This window comes from Lycium barbarum, chromosome 7 (genome assembly GCF_019175385.1).
Source record: "Lycium barbarum isolate Lr01 chromosome 7, ASM1917538v2, whole genome shotgun sequence".
NCBI classification, from domain to species: domain Eukaryota; kingdom Viridiplantae; phylum Streptophyta; class Magnoliopsida; order Solanales; family Solanaceae; genus Lycium; species Lycium barbarum.
The window spans coordinates 29,554,061-29,560,264 of NC_083343.1; the positions used below are offsets into that span (position 1 = coordinate 29,554,061).

The 6,204-nt window shown below is 38.8% G+C and overlaps 1 non-coding gene across 1 annotated transcript; it reads left to right on the plus strand.

Annotated features, from left to right (window-relative positions):
• The first annotated feature begins 333 nt into the window (after window positions 1-333).
• On the plus strand, window positions 334-439 carry LOC132604741 (small nucleolar RNA R71). The gene has a single exon (XR_009568844.1). It is a non-coding gene; the product is annotated as a small nucleolar RNA R71 (small nucleolar RNA).
• The last annotated feature ends 5,765 nt before the right edge of the window (window positions 440-6,204 follow it).

Genomic DNA, 6,204 nt, shown 5'->3' on the forward strand with positions numbered 1-6,204 from the left:
TGAGATGGCATCTCTTCGACAATATTCACACTTTTAGCTTCTTTCTCCGTAAGCCTCTTTGACAACAAATCCACGGTGGTTTGCAATTGAGTAAAGGCATGATCTCGCTCATGATTTTCTTTGGCCACCGCGGCAGCAGAGGGACTACCATATGACAGGACTTCACTATCACTCGAGTGCCAAGCTTGATTGTGGGTGGTGAGCTTATCAAGAAAACGGGTGATAACGATAAATGACTTGTCCATGAAGCATCCTCCTGCGGCAGTATTGACAGCAATCTGATTCATTGTATCTAAGCCCTTGTAGAATTTCTCCGTGAGAATAGCATCCGGAAATCCGTGAGTTGGAGATTGAGCTAGATAATACTTGAAATGCTCCCATGCTGAATATAATTGTTCCCTCGGAAGTTGTTTAAACTCAGAGATCTTATCCCGAAGCTCAGCCTTTTTGCTTGGCGGAAACCATTTCTTCAAAAATGTATTGGCTAACTCATTCCAGGTATGTGTAGAATTGATAGAGAGCTTTTAATACCATTCTCTTGCTTGGCCAGCCAAGGAATATTTAAAGACCCGTAATCGAAGTGCATCAGCAGAAACCGCACCTTGGGATTGTTGAGAACACACATGCAAGAAGTTCTTCAAATATCGAAGTGGACAATCCTCCAAAGAATTTCGGAAATAACCTTCAAGTTTCAGCAACTATAAATAGAACTATCGATTTTGAAAGTAGCATTTCCAGTTCTAGGAGGAACCACAGCAGAAGCATAATCAACTTCATTGATGAATTCCGCAAAGATATTTTCATCCTCATCCTCTTCTGGTGCAGGTGGGTTCACTTGGAGTCCACCTTGGTTTTCTTGATTCCAATTCGATCTTCCTGCCATGTTCACCTGGTTCACCACAACAGCAAACGAGGTGTGATGGAATAGAAAAAGTTTTAAAGAAGAGTACACAACAATCAGTGATTTCTAAACCGTATTCCCCGTCAACGGCGCCAAAATTTGATACGCTCAAATTACACCTATTAATGGCGTAAAGCGGACGTTGTCAAATATAGTAACCCAAACAAGGTTAGGGTCGAATCCCACAGGGAATATGGAGATAAAAGGGTACTAATTGTATGCGATACTAGTCTTTAAAGGCTTTAATCCTATTCCGAGTATTTTAAAAAGGAGATTTGGTTTGTATTTGCTATTTTGAACTGTTTAGAATTTGTTTGGATTTGGAGAACCAAAGTTGTGTCCCCGCAATGATTAGACATTATGCTATGGGTGTCAATATGATATATTTCTAATGGGTCGCGGTTATGTATGCACTTAATCTCTAATACACTTTATAATATTTTCCAATAGTTAGAAAGTATTTCTTTTCATGATTTTCCCAAATGCAGAAAAGTTATAAATAACGTTAATTAAATATGCCAAGTAGAACTCATCTTATTCCTAAGAGAGTTCATTAAACGAGGGTTAGCGCCCCGAGTCATTGGTATATTATTTCAAATCACACCCTAGTTCATCTTTCCAAATAAACTAGGGTTTGTGCATGAACAAGTGTTTGCAACCACTTATAGAACAATGAATACGGGAAATAATAAAACACATCACAATCCATTATATATACATACAATGTAAGATACCCATTACATAGCACCCATCATTTGGGTCCACAACTTTGATTAAAGAAACTACTCACACATTATGGTCTCAAAAGTAGTAAGCAATAAATGAGACATAAAACTTACAAATATAATAAAGATGATGGAAAATGGAATCTTGTTGTCTTCACTAAGCTCCAAAAGGGGAGTATTCAATGCTCATCCACCAATGGGACTTTTTAAGTGAGTACAATAAAATCTGGATGCAAAGAAAAACCTAAAATGTTCTTTAAATAGGCTCCAAAAACGCACAGCAGAAAACTGACAAAAGTTCCCCCGATAGCAAGATCGACGAACCATCGATCGTTCGACGATCCGTCGAGTATTCCATCCTTTGTACCTTCAGTACCGTGTTCCATTCGACGGTGCCGTCGACTAGTTCGACGCTCCGTCGAGTATTCCGTCTTTTTCTCCTTTTTTTGAGAGATCCTGTTTGACGACCCAAACGACGAACCGTCGATCAGTTCGACGCTTCGATGCCTCCGTCCTTTGTCGTCTTCAACTTTGTCATCACTGGAAAATCGAGCTTATCGACGCTTCAAAGGACGGTTCGTCGGCTGATCGACGGATCGTCGATTCTTCATTTCTGGCAAATTTTTCTTTTGTTCTTTGCCTTTTGCTTTTGGGCCATTGTTTTCCTAAAAACACAACAAAACATATTAATGAGAACCAAACTTATTTGAAAACAACCAAAATTGATAGTAAAAAGACGTCGAATGTGCCACAAATCCGCGGCACATCAGTGTTGATGTTGGAGACTTTAGTCTAGTGGAGTAAGTTAACCCAAGGCTTGTTCTTGTGTGATTACGGTAAGTTTTTACATCTCTTGCATATAGTTAAGGTTGTTTGATTGTTGTACCATTTGGTTGAAGGAAGAAAAATGAAAAGAGAGCTCAAGTATGAATTTGAGGATATTGTGAGCTATAAATTAACTTGAGTTATAAGTTTTGGCATGTTATGAGTATAATCTTGTTGTGGGTGGTAATAATGATGAGGAGAAGTGTTGTATACAAGTGCATATGGTGTTGTGTTATAGTTAATGTTATGGGTTAATTATGAAAAGGAGTTTTGGGGGTTGAATGGAGCATAACTTGAATGAAGTCTCTTAATTATGGTATTGTTGATAATGTCATTGATGATTGAGAGTTGTTTTGGAATTTGGTAGAAGTAAATGAAATAGGGGAAATGCTGCCCAATTTTCGCTAGCTTATGAATTATACTAGTTTGAACTTAAGAGTGTCTTTGAGACCTAACCTTGGTATGAACCCTCTTGAATGTAGATTTCTCGGGCTTTGGAAGAGAACATTAAGTAGTTAAGAAGACATAAAGGTATGTAAGGCTAACCCTTCTTTCTCAAGGCATGATTCCACTGTTGTGTATCTATATGTGAAATTCATAATGTCTTCCATGATGACTCCATTCCTAGAAGGGCTAAAGATCATAGTTCTTGATACTCTCATGATATCATTGATCCCATCCTATGATATTTGATCCCACAAGGAAAGATATAGCGATAATAATGATGATGATGTTGCTTTTACTTATGCAATCCTATATGTATATATATAAAGCTATGCTGTGACACCGAGCCTATATAGCGGGGTACGATATCAATTGCGTGCACACCACTTATCAGTTGGGTACGGATAACACCGAGCCTTGTTATAGCTGGGTACGGATGTGTCACGACCCGACTAGGGGGCCGCGACGGGCACCCGGTGCTAGCCCACCCGGGCACCCCCTTAGGTTACACTTACTTACATCTAGGTGAGCCACATAATAAAACGTATATTTGTGTTCATCAATCATACTAGTCCCATTGGACAACAATACCTTTATATCATCATTGACATTTATGCCCATATCAATGTATATAAGACGATGAGGCTAACAAAATGAAATCCAAAAAATATAGGCCGACAAGGACAATCACATCTAACCATATACATATGTCTACGAGTCTATAAGGAGAGTATGTCATGTCACATAAGCGGCACAGGACCCCGCTATGCCCATAATTATGTACACAAAAGAATAAGTACCCAAAAGCTATAGCTCCGAATGAAATGGAGCTCCGCTATGTAGTCCCTGAGAATGTAGCTATGGATCAAGCCTGTCTCCCTGTGCACCTGCGGGCATGACGCAGCGTCCACAAACAAAAGGACGTCAGTACGAAGAATGTACTGAGTATGTAAAGCATGATCAACATCAATATAGAAGCATAATAAGCAATATGAGAAATAGCATAGGAGGGGAGATAGCAATATCAATGTCATAAGCACTTACTTGCTTGTCATAGGGACTTTCCATTTCTAGCGCGTGTTCGTGTACATACACCCATTTCCGTATCCGTACTCATATCCGTATTCATTTTCATTGCGTTCATAATCGTATTCATATACATAGTCTTATTCGTATTCATATCCGTATCATGTTCGTATTCATACTCATATCTATATCATATACTTATCCATAGCACATGCATATTCACGTCATACACATATCATTTACATACCATACCCGATCACAAAGGTTCGGTGTTTCACGTACCCGACCATAGCTAGGCTCGGTGATCATACATACCTGGCCAACCAAGGCTCAGTGTTATGCATACCTGGCCCTACCAAGGCTCAGTATTACACATACCTGGCCCTACCAAGGCTCAGTGTTATCCGTACCCAACTGCCGTGGTGCGCGCGTGTTACACAAACATACATACATATTCTACCCGGCCTTATAAGCTCAGGGTTCCATAATCGTCATAGATAGATACATATACATAATAGCTCATAAGCATCTTTACTATTATTATCACTATCATCATCATCGTTATCGTCATCGCTATTACCATTATAGTCGTCATCAATAGCATTATCGCTATTAGTGTCATTCATTACATCTATCCTTATAGGATTACTCGTCGTATGAGGAACTTAGTATAATCGTAATACATATCGAGGATCATGATCTCAATAGCTCGAAAGATAGAATCATTGGAAGGATATCACAATATTATAGAAGATTTAGATGTTTGGCCAAAGAACCATGCCTTATGAAAGAAGGGTTATCCTTACATACCTTTCCTTTCAACTATTTTACCACTTGCGCGCTCTCCTCCCTCGCTCACGTTGCTACCTTCATTAAAGTCATACTATCATTAGAAATCAATAGCTAGCATACATGACTAAACTAGAGAAAATCGTACAGCATCTCCTTTATTTATACGATATTCCTCCATAGCATATATCAACCCCCAAACATCAATAATATATTCACAATATCATAACAATAGTCTTCATTCATCCACATTACCCACATTTCTCAATTTACTTTCAATCACCCATATCCATGGTCATAACACATGACTATGTTCATTCACATACATTGCCTATCCCGTGTTCGCAACATCATTTATAACATATTTATATCACAACATATTAAGAATCATGACTCAATTCAAGCTATTACTCAAAATGGCACTATTCCACTTTCATGACCCATTTTTCTATATCCCTCTACAATCCAAGTATTTCAACTTTAAAATACCTTAAAAAACATATAAATACCATAAATCTTGCCTTAGATGTTGTAGGAACAAACCTTGGTTGGCAACACTCCACTTGAGCAAAACCCTAGTTCATCTCCAATGAGATTTCTTGACTTGAATGATCTTTAATGGGTTTTCTTACACTGGATACACTTAATTTATGTTGTTGGTCACTAATACCTCTTGAATTATTGTGGAATAAATGTAGAGAGATGTTTTAGAGAGAAGGGGTGTGATATGGAAGTGAAATGAAATAAGACTTGGTCCCTTATTTAATGATCCAAAACTGTCCCCGACCATCTATACGGACCAACATACGGTCCGTTAATTTTATACGGGCCGTATGTTTGGCCGTATGTTTGGTCCAGAAAGGTAGACATTCTGGGCTGATTATACGGTCCCAACATACGGACCGTATAATTTATACGGCCAGTATGTTTGGCCGTATAATCCCCAGTGATTCCGAAGCTCGTTTCGTCGACTCGCTTGATCTCCAATCCTTATGGAACCTTCTTAACACTTGTTCAACACCTCAATACCAATCTAAGGGATGTTATCACTCTTCTCCAAGACATTATTAAGTCCTCGTTAATTCGTTACTCGTAATTCCTCTCCACTACCTATCGTATGCCTTGCCTTCTCTTGGCCAACTTTCTTCCCCTATCTCTAACATCTTTGAAATCTCATCTAGGGTCATCGAATGTCATTTCTCACTTATAGAAATATCGTATACTCGTACTCTTCACTAGTTTATTCACTTGTGCATCAACGGAATATTTTCCGAGGTGTAACATTCTTCCCCCTTTAAGAACATTCGTCCTCGAATGTTAAGCACTCGGGGATTCTACGAAAATTTCACCAGAGTTTCCCCTATAATATGGCACTACCATCCTATCACAACAACCCATAATAACAATGCCTCACAGGGCCACAACATAATAGCAATGGAATTTGGCCACACACGACCCAAATGCATAAAAAGGAAAACATACATACCTTATGAT